Source organism: Oryza sativa, chromosome 1, assembly GCF_034140825.1.
Source record: "Oryza sativa Japonica Group chromosome 1, ASM3414082v1".
Classification (NCBI taxonomy): domain Eukaryota; kingdom Viridiplantae; phylum Streptophyta; class Magnoliopsida; order Poales; family Poaceae; genus Oryza; species Oryza sativa.
This window is the reverse complement of record NC_089035.1, coordinates 39,972,911-39,990,105: the sequence shown is the minus strand read 5'-3', so window position 1 is coordinate 39,990,105 and position 17,195 is coordinate 39,972,911. Positions and strand designations below refer to the sequence as shown.

Here is a 17,195-nt window from a genome sequence, read left to right as displayed (position 1 = left end):
ACAATATAAATTAATTAAAATTCAAAAAAAAATAAATTCTAAAATTAGAAAAGAAAAAATGTAAAACTAGGAATAAATTTTATAAATAACTAAAATTCGTATAAAAATAATGACTATTGAAAGAAGTGACCATCTAGAGAAATTAATAAAATTTTGGAATAACAAATAAAATAAATTCTGAAAATAGAAAAATAATTATAGGAGTTCAATTAGGAATACAATTTAGAAAAAAAATGGAATAAAAATATTGATTTTTTTTAAAAAATAGTCCATCCAGAGTACAACGATGACAAATGACAATAAAGATAGGAGAAGCAAAACACACGTAAAGGAGTTGAGTGGTGGTGGTTGATGGAACAACTAAAACTATAAACAAAACCCCAAATAGAATCCTAATGACGACTAAGAGGAGGAACGATAGGCATATCATTAAGTAGCACGGTTACAGTGGTTGATGGGACTTAATAGAAAGTAAAAATAAATCACAATGATAATCAAGTTCGATTTTTAAAATCCCAACGATAATAAGGAGTGGAGGCAGCAGGCGGACCGTAGAAGAGTACAGTGGCGAAACCGCTGACGGTTTGGTGGGACTTCTAGAAAATAAAAAAAACATAAACAATAATTATGTTCGATTTTTAAAATCCCAATGATAATAAAGAGATGAGGCAGCGGACGGGACGTAGAGGAGTGCATTGGTGACGTTTGACAGGACTTCTGTAAATCATGAATATATTATTTTAAAAACGAAACCCAACTAGACAATAAACTCTAAAAACCACTCCCTCCATCACGTTTTAAGTGCAGATGTAGGTTTTTATATCCAACGTTTGACCGTCAGTCTTATTTGATTTTTTTTATGATTAGTATTTTTATTGTTATTAGATGATAAAACATGAATATTATTTTATGACTTATTTTTTAAATTTTTTCGTAAAACGGTACGTTGCAACACGCTGAGCATCGAAATGGCAACGAGACGCCAAGACCCGAGGACGACGCGAGATGACAGCAGCAAGAGACAGCGGCCGGGCGGGCGGTGTGCGACGTTTTGTGCTCGATCCCGTTAAGACTACTTGGAGCGGACTCTGCGTGCAATGGAAGTTGACGATGGCGTTGGCGCGGCGGCGCGAGGAAAAGCCATGCATGCATGCTCGCATGGCGCCGAGCGCGCGCGCGGCGCCCATGTTTCCGCGAGTACGTCGTTCCGCGAACTGACCTCGGCGAGAAAATCTGCAGCTTGTCTGGTTGGCTAGCTGCCACCGCGCGAGTACAGGTACGTTGTGCATGAGGCAGACGATCGGGCGCGCGCTTGGCGTAGAAGAGACCGTTCAGTAGACGGCGGTCGCCGCGGCGAGCCGGAACTTGTGCGCCTGTGGTGTAACTGGTGTGCTGGGGAAGTGGGGATGACCAATGACGCCGGCGGTGGCCGAGGATCTCGCGCCGGACCGGAGCCGATGCATGCAAGGCCTCGGCAGGATGCCGCAGAAAGCGAAGGGAATTTTGCCTGCGCCGACTTGGACGCACGGCGTGGCGGGCGCGCGCGCGACAGGTGCCGCGCCCGCGGTCGTCGACTGCACCTTTGGAGCTTGCATGATCGCATGCGCGGGATCCGTTATTCCTTGCCAGCTACTTACCCTGTGAGCTTGCAAGATTGCATGCGCGCACAAGGAATTTCCCCTTTCTTACAGCGAAAAACTGCTCCATGCGCGCCACGCGCGCGGGGGCACCGATCACCCCGGGATGCACACTCGATCGCGCTGGTGGAAGTGGAAGAAAGCCGCGTGAGCAGAGCGCGCGGCTGCCAAGATCGTGGCGCTCGACGCTCACCGCGCTCTCTTCCTGTGTCTTACAAAGACGGACGCTAGCTTTCACCACGACCGCGCGGCGAACCGTACGGGGGCGGGGGACGGCACGTCGGCACGGCTCGTAGCTACGCTAGCGCGCGCGAGAGCATGCATACACACCTCGCGCGGCGTACGGTGGTCGGGGTGCAGAGAACACCGTGCTCGCCGCGCCGGCCCGAACGCACAAGCACAGGGGTCTAACAGACTAGCAGCACGACGCCACAGAATATGTCTGTCGGGCGCAGGGCGCGGCGTTCTTGAGCGACCAGGCCGGCTCGCAAGCGAGCGAGCATTGGCACCCTGACGCAAGACCATGCGACCGTGCGAGCCCAGGCCACCACCATTATTCTCAGAACCGACAAAATCAACTAGTGCTAGTTTCGTCGGCGTCGACGGCGGCACAAACCCCAACGATCACCAGCTTAACCATCCCGTCATTGCCAATGAGACCACCATGTAGTAGAGTAGAATTGGAGTTCATATATAATTCTTACCTTCTACTACGTCCGTTTTTAAAATAGATGGCACCGTTGATTGTTTTAAGCAGTGTTTTGATCATTCATCCATCCTATAAAAAAATTAGTGTAAATGTACTAAAGTATAAGTAATATTTAAATTTTCTTTAGTGATAAAACATGACACAAGAAAACAAATAACATTTAGATAAATTTTTAATAAGATGGATGGTCAAGCGTTGCTAAAAAATTCAACAGCGTTATCTATTAAAAAAACAAAGGGAATATTTGTTTAGGCATAATTATTTTAGAGGTAAAATGTAAAACCAGAAATTAACTTTTTGGTCAAACTGAAAAAGAGAGAAAAAAATACAAGAAGTTTTTTGAATTACAGTATAATTAACACAAGGAATCACTGGGCCTGCCAAAGCTGCCACTGCAGCTCTGAAAAGCATAACAAACCATTCCAACTTTCGTTTCTCCCCTTCACCTCCGTCAATAAAACGAGGTTCCGTGCCCGTTTGCGTTTGCGCCTCGGCCACCACACCATCTGCGCTTGGTGAAGGTTCGAATTCGATCTCCATCTTCTGCTTCTCTTCTTCTTCTCGGCCGTGCCATCTTCTCGTTGTCTTACCGTCTCTCTCTTGTGGCAGAAGCGCAGCGTGTGCCGTGGCCGGCGCTACCGTGAACCGCAGTTTCGTCCGCTTGGATCCTGCCGTGGCGCCTCCTCCTCCTCCCCGGCCTCGTCTCTCCGATCCGTTCCGCTTCCAGATCAACCAAGAGGCAAGAAGGTTCGTCTCCTCCTCCTCCTCCCCTCTCTCGCTTGCACCGTGTGCGAAGTTGCGAACGCTCTGCGTGTGAGTGATGGAACCATGGGTAACTCGGAGCGCTCTGCGCTCTTACGCGGTTCGCGCCGCCGGTTGAGAGCGAAGCGCCGCTGGCGCACGCGAGCGGTGGCGCCGTGGTGGTGGGTTGGGTTGTGTGAGTAGCGAGACCGAGAGTGCGCGTGTGGTGGCGCGGTGTGGGGGGTTGTGAGCAGGCGCGGTGTCTGGGTGTGTGCGGCGTGCGCGCCTGAGAACGCCGCGGCGGTGCAAGTCGGGAGCGCAGCAGCGCAGATCTCGCGCGCGTGTCGCGGTCGCTGAGTGCGCAGCCACGCGGGCCTCGCGTGTACCGTGTACGAGAGAGAGAGAGAGAGAGAGAGAGAGAGAGAGAGAGAGAGAGAGAGAGAGAGAGAGAGAGAGAGAGAGAGAGGGGGGAGAAGGGGTAACGAGGCGCCGGCAAGGCGTCCCGGCGGGTACGTCGAACGTCCGGCTCGTCGCAGTCAAGGTGGTAGCATGCGGGATGCGCCATGGAGGCGTAGAACTTGCTCCACTCATAGCGAAGCCCGACGCCGACGTTTCACGCGTTCGCCGCCGCGTCGCACCGGCCCGGCGCGTGCCGTGTCATGACGTGCACGGCCCTCCTTGTTCCGCGAGTACATGGCCTCCGTCGTGTCGACGCCCTCGCCGCCGGCCACTGGGTAGGATTGAAGTCGATGTACTCCCACGCGTCGGTCGCCTCGACGCGGTGGATCAGCAGTCCTGGGAGTGGGAGGAGCTCGTTGGGCGCACGAAGTAGGAGGGGAAACTATTTTAACAGCTCGAGTGGATGTTTACCCGTTTATTGCATGTCATCTAAATGGTTATGAAAAAAATTAAAAAAATATGAATAAGATAGATCAATATGTAATGTATCAATCCACAAACATGCAAGTTAATTCAACTTCTACAGATTATAATATAAATAACAAACAAAACTCAAATTACTATATGTATATTTACAGTTAAATTTGTTATTTTTGTTACAACTTGTAGAAGTTGAATTTTAACTTGCATGTTTGTGGAGTGATATATTACATATTGATCTATCTTGCCAATTTTTTTTGAAAATTTTTCGTAGCCATTTAGTTGACATGCAATAAACGGGTGGACGTTCACTCGAGCTATTAGAATCCAACCCCGAAGTAGGAGGTCTTGGTGATGCCGGCGTGGTGCTCGTGACGTGACGGTGCAGAGCAGAGCGCATCTCCTGAACCAGAGCAACGCAAGCGCGCACAACACTCGCTTTGTCGCGCGCAACGCTCATGACATCAAGATCCCGGGGTTCTTGAATATTGTGCACTCTGAATAGATTTTAGTTAAATTTTAGTGGTGTTGTCCTTCGTATTTTTGAGCGTGCGTTAGTAGACGCATCAATATTAGTAGCATTTTTCTCTGTTTTTCTTTAGCACGTATCAGAATGCACATTTGTGATTTGTGGGTGTTGACTTGTGTGACCTTCATGTATGTAATAATGAAAAATAATAATAATAAAATGCAATATTATGTTGTTCCACGCGTGTATTTTATTGTTATGTTGGTGTTATTCTTTCATGGATGACCAACCTAGCTCTTGTGCATTTACGAAATTACGAACTCTATCCCGTCGCTACCTGCCTACCTGCGCTCTGAATCTAGCACTCAATCCAAATGTACATACTACATAATTTGTCATCATTTTAATTCTTGCGTGCTAATACACTCACGATGTTGTTTACAGATGGACTCGCATGGCTCTGCCGTCGAAGAAATTGGTCGAGTTTCATTTGTGTTCGACATTGTATCATTGTTTATCGACCTCGCACCACTGTAAGTGAAATTGGTCAAACACTTGCTAAGTATCTCTCTCTCTGCTCTCTCTTCCACATGTTATTTCCTTTAAGATTCCTGTGAACCATCCAAATGTATTTTTGTATCTACTTATTTCGTGTTCCTAGGAATTCAAAGTATGTGACATCCTATTCTTATGTTTTTTATTATTATTCCCGCATTTTAGAAATCATGTGGTTCGAAAGAAGCCCTAAAATGGTAAGTAACTGTTGAACTAGCTGCCCCCTGCTATTGAATCTAGGACTGATTGCCCATTTCCAAAAGTAGAAGGTGCCGCAAGAATAGGTTTTTACAGTTCAAATAATACATTGTCCGCTTAGAAGGGCTTGGTTTTTCAGAGGGAGCAGTTTGGCATTGTGGTGGAAGCCAGCATGGAGAAGCAAACTGTAGTGATGCATAGCATGGATTGCTTGAGCGAGGCCAAGTTCAATCTAGAAGAGTATGGCCTGACTATTCTAGAGGATTGTGCGATAGTATTGCGGAATACTGAGCAGAGGCTGGAACAACCCATAGAAGTGTAGGGGCTGCTTCAACCAGGCGTACCCGTATCCATTGATTTACCTCCTCTAGATGAGTCTTGAACTTTGCTGACAATAGCAAATTGACACATCTGCTGATAGGCGAGTGAATGAGGAGCCGGTATAAATCGTAGGAACTCTTTGGAAGAACGAATAACCACTGGGATAAAATGCCCCAATGGGAGAAAGAAGGTGTGGGGCATGCCTTAGTTTTTTTATTTGCTGTTTTGCTTGCATAATAAATTTGTTTTGGTTATTAGCAAATTGAAGAAATGTATTTTAAGATCAAATTCGGAAAAATTCAAAGTGTGACAATACTGGATTGTTTCTTTAGGGTTCTTGTGTTGGTATTGCGAAGATTGGAAACAGCCGTGAAATATCAGTCACCCTTTTCTGTCTTCTCTGGAGCCATGCTGAACATGGTGCTGGTGTTTCACCTGTTGTTCGTCGTTAACACCGAAGAGCACAAGTCTACTCTCTTTGTTAGCGTGGCTGGATTTGTTTTGGATACGGTGTATCTGTTCCTCCTGGGACTCCGGAAGAGTTCTCAAAAATTTCGTTGCGTGGGATTATTTCTGGTACGTAGTTTAAAAATACTCCTTGTCCATATATAGTGAAATCTGTTGTCTTTTTTTTTTCGAGGGAAATCTGTTGTCTGATACAATTCTTTCTGCCATTAACATGCAGATGGTTATCTCGATGTTCCTGTTCTTTGTGTGCTCCCCCATTCTTATCTATCTGATAGATCTACATTTTCACGTCAGTAAGGAACAACCCTTGGGTGCGCTAATGTACGTCATGACAGTTTTGACTGTTATTACAGCAGGCTGTAGTTCTCTGGTGGATCCGGTAAGATCTCATTCTTGCGGTTAATTAAGTAAACCTCTTTAAGTACTTTATGGTGCAATGGTACTAGCCATATAGTCACGCTTTGCGCGACTTTATATTTCCGCTTAAGAACTTGAATAAGGTTTTGGTTTATGTTAAATTTATTTATAGAACATTCACTGCTTGAATAAACTTTGGATCTAACTAAGTTTTACTACATGATATTATACAACATTTTTCTTACATGACTATCTACTTACAATTTTCATTCACAATAAAGAAAATCTTTTATTTTTTGTAAAAGATCGATTATAGAATTGTGAATAAAGAAAATCTTTTATTTTTTGTAAAAAAACTGTGAATAAAGATATCAAATAAACAGTTATTTATAGAGTGAGAGCATTTCTTGATGGTACAGTATAGGGGTACTTTTGTGAATACTTTCATTTAACGAAGTGTATATCATAAAAACTTTTATATGAGTGGAACCGCAAAAGTAACATGAGTGCATGAAGGTCGAGAGCATTGCAGCCATTCATCCCGGCCTGACCATCTTTTCCATCGCTTCTTTCTTCACGCATCGGCATGGAGCGTTGCACTCAAATCTCTGTTTCTTCTATGCTTCTTCTATGGGCACCTCCAGTGACCAGCGTCGCTGCTCCTGAGTCCTGACTGGTAGGCTAGTTCCTCCCTCGTCCTATCTCTTTTTTTAAGAGAGAAGGATATTTTTTACCCGGCATCTACATCCGGTTAGCTTATCGAATAGGTTTAAAGTAGAAACTTAGCCTATCACATAGGAGGATATTTTTTACCCGGCATCTACATCCGGTTAGCCTATCGAATAGGTTTAAAGTAGAAACTTAGCCTATCGCATAGGGAACTTAGCTCTCAAATAACCCAATCTGAAATTCGCTCCTATGGAGATTTGAACACATGACCTTGGGGTGCTACTCAGGTCACTGCAACCACTAGGCTACATGCCCTTTCACCTCATTCTATCTCTATTCTCTACTGTTCTCCTTCTGTCTTTCCGTCGGCAACTGGAACTCCATTGACGGCCAGAGGCGGTGGGGTGCTTGGGGTTGGAGCAGAGGTTTTTCTTCAGCCATTAGATCTCGGTGACACGCGCATGGGGATCAAAGAGTACGACGGCAGTGGAGGCGGCGCCGCGTCGGGAATATAGGCGGACCGGTAGAGGTGAGGAGACGATCACATCAGACGACGGTGGAGCCGATTAGAAATTGTGGTTGTGAGCCTTTTTTTTTAATCGATCTTTTTCATTCTCTCCTTCCGAGTTCCAACGCGTGGCGCTGCGTATTCACGAGCCTTCCGGTTGTGACTCATGTAAACCCTTGGCCTTCACCAATGTTTTATTAATGAGTAAATTTTAGAAAACTGCAACTATAGTGATAAAACTATCAGTTTGCTGCAACATTAGTAATCTATTTCAGTTTGCTGCAACAATAGCGTGGGAAATTAATAGAGAGTAACTTTCTAAAGTTGCAGTTTTGTGATAATTTCCCACGCTATTGTTGCAGCAAACTGAAATAGATTACTAATGTTGCAGCAAACTGATAGTTTTGTCACTATAGTTGCAGTTTCTGAAATTTACTCATTATTAATTACTTAGACCGTTCTAGCTATCATCTAATGGCAGCTGTTCAATCTCAGTTGCATCGGACGATTCTTATTATTCCAATGACGTGGCATAATCTGGTGATGAGAAAGATTAATTCTTTCACTACTTTAGACTAGTCTATTAAATCGCACATTCGCGCGACTCTAATCATAGTATTATATAGGCCAATTTGCTACAGGACACTGCTAATGTGTGGTTTTAGCTCTAAGACACTGCCAAACTCACTTTTGAGGGAAAATACTCCATAAACGTGATAATTTGCCAGTGGACACCGCGCCGATTAAAATAATAGTTTCCGGTTGAAGATGAGAGAGAAATCACGTAAAATGTGGGCCCAAGGGTAGTTTTGACATTTCACGTGATTTTTCTCTCCTCTTTAACCGGAAATTATTATTTTAATCGTCACGGTATTCACTAGCAAATTACCACGTTTACGTAGTGTTTTCCCCCAAAAGTTAGTTTGGGCAGTGTCGTAGGGCTAAAACCACACATTAGCAGTGTCCTGTAGCAAAATATGCCTATTATTATAGTGTCAAAATTTGTAAAGTTTTTGGCGTAAAAATTTCGGTATTAATATCTGTCTTCTTTCAATGCTACTTGAGCTGCGCCTTCTCACCATCTGTACTGTTGATGACCGTCTTATTTGAACTTGAGAAATATACATATTAACTTATGGGGGACGGTGGTGTTCTAGTGTATCAATCGGGCTATTTTACATGACTTTTATCTAAACCTATAAAAATTTCATATATGTTTGAGCCGTTACATATCATAATCTCATTGTTATCCCCTTTCCACATTGTATTTCATGTAAAATTATGAACATTTTCATTTTTATCGTAGTACTTTTTAGAATACTTTTTCAAATTATTATCCTTATAATATAAGCCATGTAAGTTCTAAAAATATCAATTTCTCAACTCTCATCCATATGTAAATAAGCCACAGATTCATTTATAAATAAGTTTTGCCATTTTGAAATAGTGACATGTCAAATTAAGGGCTCGTGTATAAAACGATTTTATAGAATGGTCAAATATAAAATCAAATTGGCATCTACCCTGACGCCTCTTGCTGTTGCTCATGATCATCGATCTCTCCATCACTCATTTTTCCTGCCTTGGCTCTGGAAGCCTCAGGAACAAGCAATCCCTTTATTATTTGTACCTCTATCCAACGGTAAATCCTGTTTTACTTTTAGCATCCAACGGTTAATATTATTTGAAAGATGTGGCACATCCATGTTACATTATGGGATTCACTTTTTCGTCGTTAAGATATGGCTTGCCAAACAAGCAGCCTCTAACTTATAGCACGTACACATTGTTAATTTTAAGAAAGGCAGTTATGAGTATTTATATTTTAATTTTTTTTTCTTTGAGACACTAATTTAGATGGCATACAATTTTACAATTTTATTATGACTTAAACATTTATGAATTATCAGTGTAATTTATTTTAGGGGTTTGTTAAACAGTTGATGTTAAATTAGTTGAATTATAACTTAATTGAATGCTATATTGAAACCTGATACTTGCTATGGTGTATATAAGTCTCATGACAAATACTGATATTATTTTCAGTGGAAGGCTATAGGTAAAGTTAAAAAGCTACAAGCCATGAATCGTGAGTTACAGAAGCTGAAGCTTTGAATCGTGAGTTAGCCCAAGCTATGAATCTCGAGATGCATTATGGAATAGGAATGATTGTTTGCTTCCTGAAACCGTCGATTCATGTTACTTCATCATTTATGCTGCTATTTTGAGTAGCAGAGATTCACTGCTCATGGTAAGGATCCATTGCTCATTTATGCTTGATGCTTTTTTTAGTAAATGGTAATGCATCAAAGAAAAAACATGTATATATTATATCAACAAAATATTTTTATTGCCACTTAATAATAAAATATTGCGTATTAATGCTACTCTAAAGGAAATATCAAAGATCAAAGATTATATGTTTTAGAATTTAATTTATTGTCACTTAATGATAAAATGTTGCCTATTAATGCTACTCTAAAAGAAATATTAAAGATCATATGTTTTAGAATTTAACTTGTACTGTTCTACAGGCTGTGAGCATTACCAATGCTATTTTCGCTGTTATTCTGCTTGGCATGCTTATCAAAAAGTACAAGAGCTACAAGGCTTACAGACAAGAGTATCGCTCTCTTTCCTCGTCATTAGCGAATGTGTAATTTGAGTAAGTCAATGCCAGCTATGAGAGCACAAGCATGCATTAATTTTGTTTTGTGGGATGTTGGTACTCAAAATCGATTAGCTATTTGATCCGTGGAATCAATCTTGCATGTATGCGTTCAGACTTTAGAATTCAGATACTGGGCGTGTAGGTGTAGCTGTAATCAACAGCTGTATTCTTTCTTCGCTGGTCGTTATTGCCCGGCGAGCATTTGCCTTTTGCACTGTTTACAACAGCGTACCGAACTTTAGTCCTTGAGATTTTACTGAAATTTATGTTGTTATTATCTAACAGACACTGTGAATTTGAAGTAGCGAAGATTAGTTTAAATATACAAATAGAGATCTCGTGAGTTATGTTTTTAATATTTTTCAAAAAAATTTAACTAAAACGGATGATAGTTGGAAGCGAAAAATCATAGCTGCACTTAAAATGAGAGGAAGGGAGACGAAGGGAGTACATGTTATACATAAGTACTCCCTTCGTTTCACAATATAAGTCATTCTAGTATTTTTCACATCAATAGAAATATGAAAAATGCTAGAATGATTTACATTGTGAAACGGAGGGAGTATTATAAAGTATCTAAATTAGTAGTACCTCTGTCTCATATTACTTGTTGCTTTGAGTTTTTATTTGTAAAATTTTATCATTCGTCTTATTAAAAAAATTTAAAATTATTATTTATTTTATTTGTGATGTATTTTATTATCAAAAGTACTTTAAGTATTACTTATCATTTTTCATATTTGCACAAATTTTTCAAATAAAACGAATGGTCAAACGTTGCAAGGAAAAAGTCAGAGCAACGACTATTATGGGATGGAGGTAGTACATACATTTACAGATTTGGACCAATAAAGTACACCGAAGGTTCCTTAACCTCAGACGGTTTTGAACCGGTTTTATTCGACGTGACGACTAAATCAGCGTGGGACCCACGTGGACCCCACATCTCAGGAGGCCACTTAAGCAAGCCAGCCTCTCCTTTCTTCTCCTCTCCTCCTCTCTGGACTCTGAGCAGGCCGCCTTCGTCGTCGGCGGTGGCTGCGTTGTCGGCTCCGCCTTGCACGACTGCGACCAGTGCAGCGGCGCGGCGCCGGGGCCGGGGACAACGGGCGGCGGGGTCCTTGGCGAGGAGGCGGGCGATGAGGGCGCACGCGTCGGCGTCGGCGGGGCCGCACGAGCCGGAGGCGGAGGGGAAGGCGAGAGGGCGGCGGACGATGTTGCGGAGGGTGGCCACGAGTCCACGGCGGCGCCATGCGCGCCGCCGCTCGCCACCTCGGGCCTCGGGGACAACCGCTTGTAGGCCTGCACCTGCTGCTCGTCTCCCTACTCCCACCAGGGCCTTCGCTCGCGTGCCGGCGAGCGCGGCGAGGCAGATGGCGAGGTACTCCTCCTTGTTGATCGCCGGCGTGGGCAGGCCCAGGGACAGCGCCGTCGGGTCGAGCAGCGCTTGTAGGGCGGCCGTCATATCTGTCCCTGTTGCCGTCATCGTAAAACCTAACTAATCAAGCTGATTATTAACTAATCAAGCTGATTATTAACAAGGAGTACGTAGCAGCAGCGACAAGCGGCGGATGATTTGATGGGAGAGAGGCATATGGCGGTGAACAAGTCGTGTACGTGTGCGTAGTCAAAGCAAACATGCCGCTGCCTCCTCTTCCTGTGTGGGCTGGCTTTTAGTCCAGCGGTCAGCGCCCCGCAAACGCAGCGGCCGTATGTTGTTGCTACGTTGGTTCGCGCGGGCGCAACTTCCTCTACGAGCTCCTCTACGGCCGTCCGTTCGCCGGCGCCACCAACGAGGCCACCCTCCGCAACATCGTCCGCTGCCTCTCGCCTTCCCCTCCGCCTCCGGCTCGTGCGGCCCCGCCACCGCCGACGCCGACGCGCGCGGCCTCATCCCGCCTCCTCGCCAAGGACCCGCCGCCCCCCTCGGCTCCCACCGTGGCGCCGCCGACGTGAAGTCCCACCCGTTCTTCTAGACCCTCAACCTCGCGTCCGCCCGTCGTCCCTGGCACCGGCGCCGTGCCACTGCACCGGTCGCAGTCGGGCAAGGCGGCGCCGATGACGACGAAGCCGGCCTGCCCAGTCCAGAGTACAGACAGAAGAGAGAGAAAGAGAGGAGGAAAGGAGAGGCTGGTCTTACGTTGACATGTGGGACCCACGTAGGTCTCGCGCTGACTCAGCCGCCACGTCGAACAAAACTAGGTTCAAAACCGCTGAGAGATCTAGTTTATACTAGTTTTATAAGTTGGGGGATACGTTGTATCTGGTTTTGCGGTTAGAGGACGATTTTATAGCTCGATGACAAGTTAAGGGAACTTAGATGTACTTTTTCCATTTCGTTTCTTCCCACATTCAGATGGGCTTGGATGGCCCATTGGAGCTGCATTGTCACCTGCTGCATGGCTGTATGGCCCATGATGCTGCACGAGCATGCAAGCAAGTAACCGCGTAGAGCCATGTACGCGCCGTGGTGCTCGCTCGAAGCTTCGCCTTGAAGTTAAAAGTTTTAAATTTTGGTATGACTTTTTTTCAGAAAGTTTTAAATTTTATTTAAAAGTTTAAATTTTACGTATAGAATTTTCAAATTTGTAGTAATAAAAAGGAAACAATGTTCATGGAAAAAGAGAAAAAGAATAGTCACCGTAATTCAAATCGTGATTAATCAAAACCTGATTACGCTAATCTGATCTTATCTGCTGCCCATGTGAACGTGAGTATGTCCGGATGTCCCCACCTCCCTGCACTGCGTAGCTGTGCAATCGCGTGATGGGCTGGGACGGAACCGCGCGCGACTTTCGCTGGCGCAGACGCGCGCTATAGGTAATTCGCACTGGGGGATGCGAATGCGATGCGATGCGATGCGATCGTGTGAGGCGGGGGCAAGTATAAAGGCGACACGTGTCAATCAATTAGAGGGAACAAATGGACCAATTAGCTGGCAAAATTTTTACTCCATATTCATATTTTAATGTATGACGCCGTTGACTTTTTAACAAACGTTTGATCTTTCGTCTTACTCAAAAAATTTATGTAATTATAATTTATTTTATTGTGACTTGATTTATCATCAAATGTTCTTTAAGCATGACATAAGTATTTTTATATTTGTATAGAAATTTTAAATAAAACGAATGATCAAACGTTAGTTAAAAAGTCAACGGCGTCATACATTAAAATACGGAGCGAGTACCAGCTTGAGATAGATAGATAGAAGCTTGCGGGATGACCCGCCAGCTTTAGTAAAATTCGTACTTCTGTCGAGCATCTTTATGATATTTTAGTTGTTGTGGCAGTAGTATTGGTTTTTTATCCATTGTTTTCATTCATAATAATTATTTTAGACCTTTGATTTTTTTTCATAATACATTGTCAACAACTATAAAGTTAAATCATAGAAAAATATAGTTAAATATAAATATTCCTTTTGGGTTGGTAATATTTATCGTCTTAGACAATTACACGGTCTCCAAAAAATAACTGTAACTGCTAATTTTTATTACAATACAATATATATAGAAATATCAATAAATATATGATTTTATTAAACTACTTTTAAGACTAATCCATACGTTTGCTCTGTTATTTAAAAATTTGACCATAGCTTTATCGAAAACAACAAGTATTACCGGCCCGAAGGAAAGGAAGTATAATGATACTACATCCAACTTTAAATTTTAGTTCAATTATTAGTTAGAGTTTTTAAATTTGAATTTCCTAAAACCAAACCTTATATTATCAATGAAGGATTAAACTCCTACAGTTCCTTTTGAAAGTGATTGTTTACCATATTATCATTGTGGATTGTTTATTTAATTAACAGGATAAATTAATATTTAAAAAAACTAATTCACAAATAGATTACACATGTGGTCAAACAAATGCATTAGAAGAAAGTTGTTTTAGAATGTATTTTTAAAAGCATGTAGCAAATAACCCGTTTCAAAAATATGGAAACAAATCTGAAAAGAACCGGCCTAGCTAGTGCCCTACTCTCTCCATAAAAAAAAAACAACTTCTCGAGATAAATTTGGACAAGCATTTGTCCAGGTTTATTCTTATAAGTTATTGTTTTCCGATGTGGAGGGTGTGCATGCATACTCCGCAGGCAAAGAGCAGATGAATCAACAAACGACAGTATACATTGCTCGTACTGGTACCAGGCAAGTATATGTAGAAGCACCCCTCCCTCTGCGTGTAGCTGTGGATCAACAAGTGACTTTTGTTTTGGAATTTGCAACACACAGACATGATCCCGTAGATTTAAATGAAGTGGTGGATGCATGCAGATTAACACACAGCATGCTGATTTTCGTAGCTGGCATATGTTCTGAGGAAGAAATTAAGCTTGTAATTAAGTATCTGCTAACTGACAAACTACAATAGCTCGATCACACATGATGATCAGTAACAACTTGATCAATTGAGTCAAATATGGTGCCGTCTATTAATTTCCAAGCTGTTAGCAAATTAAATGAATTGGTGGATGCATGTACATACCAGTTCACTTAATTACATTGGAGAACTCATACAGGCGTCCTCGAGTGGAGAAGATGATCAGTCCGATCTCAGCATCGCAGAGTATGGCGAGCTCGTAGGCCTTATTCAGCAGACCGTTCCTATGCTTGCCGGATGTCACCTGACGGCTTGTCTTCCTCTCGATTCTCCCTATGTCGATCAATCGATCTCCCTTCACAAACATATACACAACCACACCCTCCTAGTCCTCTATTTGCAGTTCATTACAGAAGACATTCAGCAAAACAGAGAGAGCTGCCCGACGCCGCTGAAGCTTGGAGGAGAATATTCATTAGCTCGCGGCAACAGGCCGCCTGACAACGACGCTGTCCGTCACCGCGGCAGCTGGTTCAATCGCCAAGTAGCCGCAGGCGCCATTATCGCCACGCGCATGGGCGGCGAACCGAGGGGATTCGTGCTCGCGTGTGCTGATCTCGTCCGCCGATATCAGGCAAGTGAAGGGACGGCTACGGAGATGGCGTCACGCCCGCGCGTGGGAGGAGAGGGCCTCGCCATCGTCGGAACTCGTCATATATGTTGGGATATGCGTAGGCTACGATAACAAAAATTAAAATTTTCTATCGCGTAAACCAGGAACCATGTAAGTATTAGATCATATATCATTACCACTCGACGCATTGTGCAGTGGAAGAAAGCGCTAAGAAGTCAAAGGAATTCTCGCGAAGTAGCGCGCGTCGATGTAGAGGAAGTTGTCGATCGCACCAGCTCGACCTTCTCCTCCTCGTGCGTTCTCCTCGTTGTATTCCCACTCCAATCAGCACCGCAAACCAGCGGCGCCTCTACCGGTATCCACACGTACAGGGACGGAACGCCACGCGCAGATGTGCTAGCACCCGCGCGCGGCTAAGGTTTTGCTCGGGGAGGGGAGTGACGGCTAGGGTTTCTCACGTAATGCAATACCTCCGCCGGTCACACCCCTCACTGTGAAACAGTCTGTTCTATTATCCTGAACATGAGATATACATGCATGCTCCAGTACTTGCGCATGTTCCAGTACATGCGACAATAGAGATCACTGGGATATGGTTCATTAGGATAAGGAGATTATCTCCAAATTTGTTTCACCTTCTTATCCATTGTAACTGAATACTGTAAGCCATGGTAGAGGCTGTTTCTACCACTATTTAACAGAGATGCGGCCCGAGGCAAAGGGTTCAACGCTTCACATTTTATCACATGGTATCAGATCCTTTTTCCACCTCGATAGATCGCATCTTTCATCCACATGGCGTCGTCGTCGTCTTCCTCAGGCACGGCAGCCGCCAATCTCCTCCAAGGCCACTCGGTTTCAGAGAAACTCGGGAAAGCCAACCATGCATTGTGGAAAGCGCAAGTTAGCGCTGCAGTGCATGGAGCCCGATTGCTGGGCTACCTCAACGGCGATATCAAAGCTCCAAACGCCGAAATCTCGGTCACCATAGATGGGAAGACCACAACAAAGCCGAATCCGGCATTTGAAGATTGGGAGGCCAATGACCAGCTTGTTCTTGGCTATCTCCTGTCATCTCTTTCAAGGGATGTGCTGATCCAAGTCGCCACATGCAAGACGGCGGCTGAGGCATGGCGGAACATTGAAGCACTCTACTCCACCGGCACTCGAGCAAGGGCGGTGAACACTAGACTCGCCCTCACCAACACGAAGAAAGGAACAATGAAGATCGCCGAGTATGTCGCCAAGATGCGAGCGCTTTGTGATGAGATGGCTGCCGGCGGTCGTCCACTTGATGAAGAAGGCCTTGTCCAATACATCATTGCTGGGCTAAATGAAGACTTCAGCCCGATCGTCTCCAACCTTTGCAACAAGTCCGATCCCATCACGGTTGGGGAGCTGTATTCCCAGCTCGTCAACTTTGAAACCCTCCTTGATCTCTACCGCAGCACTGGTCAGGGAGGAGCTGCTTTTGTCGCTAATCGCGGCAGGGGCGGCGGTGGCGGCGGTGGGCGCGGCAACAACAACAACTCCGACGGCGGCGGCGGCGGCGGCGGCAGAGGCGCGCCGCGTGGACGCGGTGGCGGCGGCCAGGGTCGCGGTGGCCATGGGCGCGGCACAGGAGGCCAAGACAGGCGCCCTACCTGCCAAGTTTGTTTCAAGCGTGGGCATACAGCAGCTGATTGTTGGTATCGCTTCGACGAGGACTACGTTGCAGATGAGAAGCTCGTTGCTGCTGCTACTAACTCGTATGGTATAGATACAAATTGGTATATTGATACAGGTGCTACAGATCACATTACCGGTGAGCTAGAGAAGCTTACCACCAAGGAGAAATACAACGGCGGCGAGCAGATTCACACTGCTAGCGGAGCAGGTATGGATATTAGTCACATTGGTCATACTATTGTGCATACCCCTAGCCGTAATATTCATCTAAATAATGTCCTTTATGTTCCTCAAGCCAAGAAAAATCTTATATCTGCTAGTCAATTAGCCGCTGATAATTCTGCTTTTCTTGAACTTCACTCGAAATTCTTTTCTATAA

At 44.4% G+C, this 17,195-nt stretch overlaps 2 non-coding genes across 2 annotated transcripts; both read left to right on the top strand.

Moving 5' to 3' along the window:
* The first annotated feature begins 9,637 nt into the window (after positions 1-9,637).
* Positions 9,638-10,294, top strand: LOC112939373 (uncharacterized). Its single transcript, XR_010740793.1, has 2 exons — positions 9,638-9,762; positions 10,046-10,294. It is a non-coding gene; the product is annotated as an uncharacterized protein (transcript).
* Positions 10,295-16,435: 6,141 nt separating this feature from the next.
* Positions 16,436-16,574, top strand: LOC112937704 (small nucleolar RNA Z247). The gene has a single exon (XR_003240364.1). It is a non-coding gene; the product is annotated as a small nucleolar RNA Z247 (small nucleolar RNA).
* The last annotated feature ends 621 nt before the right edge of the window (positions 16,575-17,195 follow it).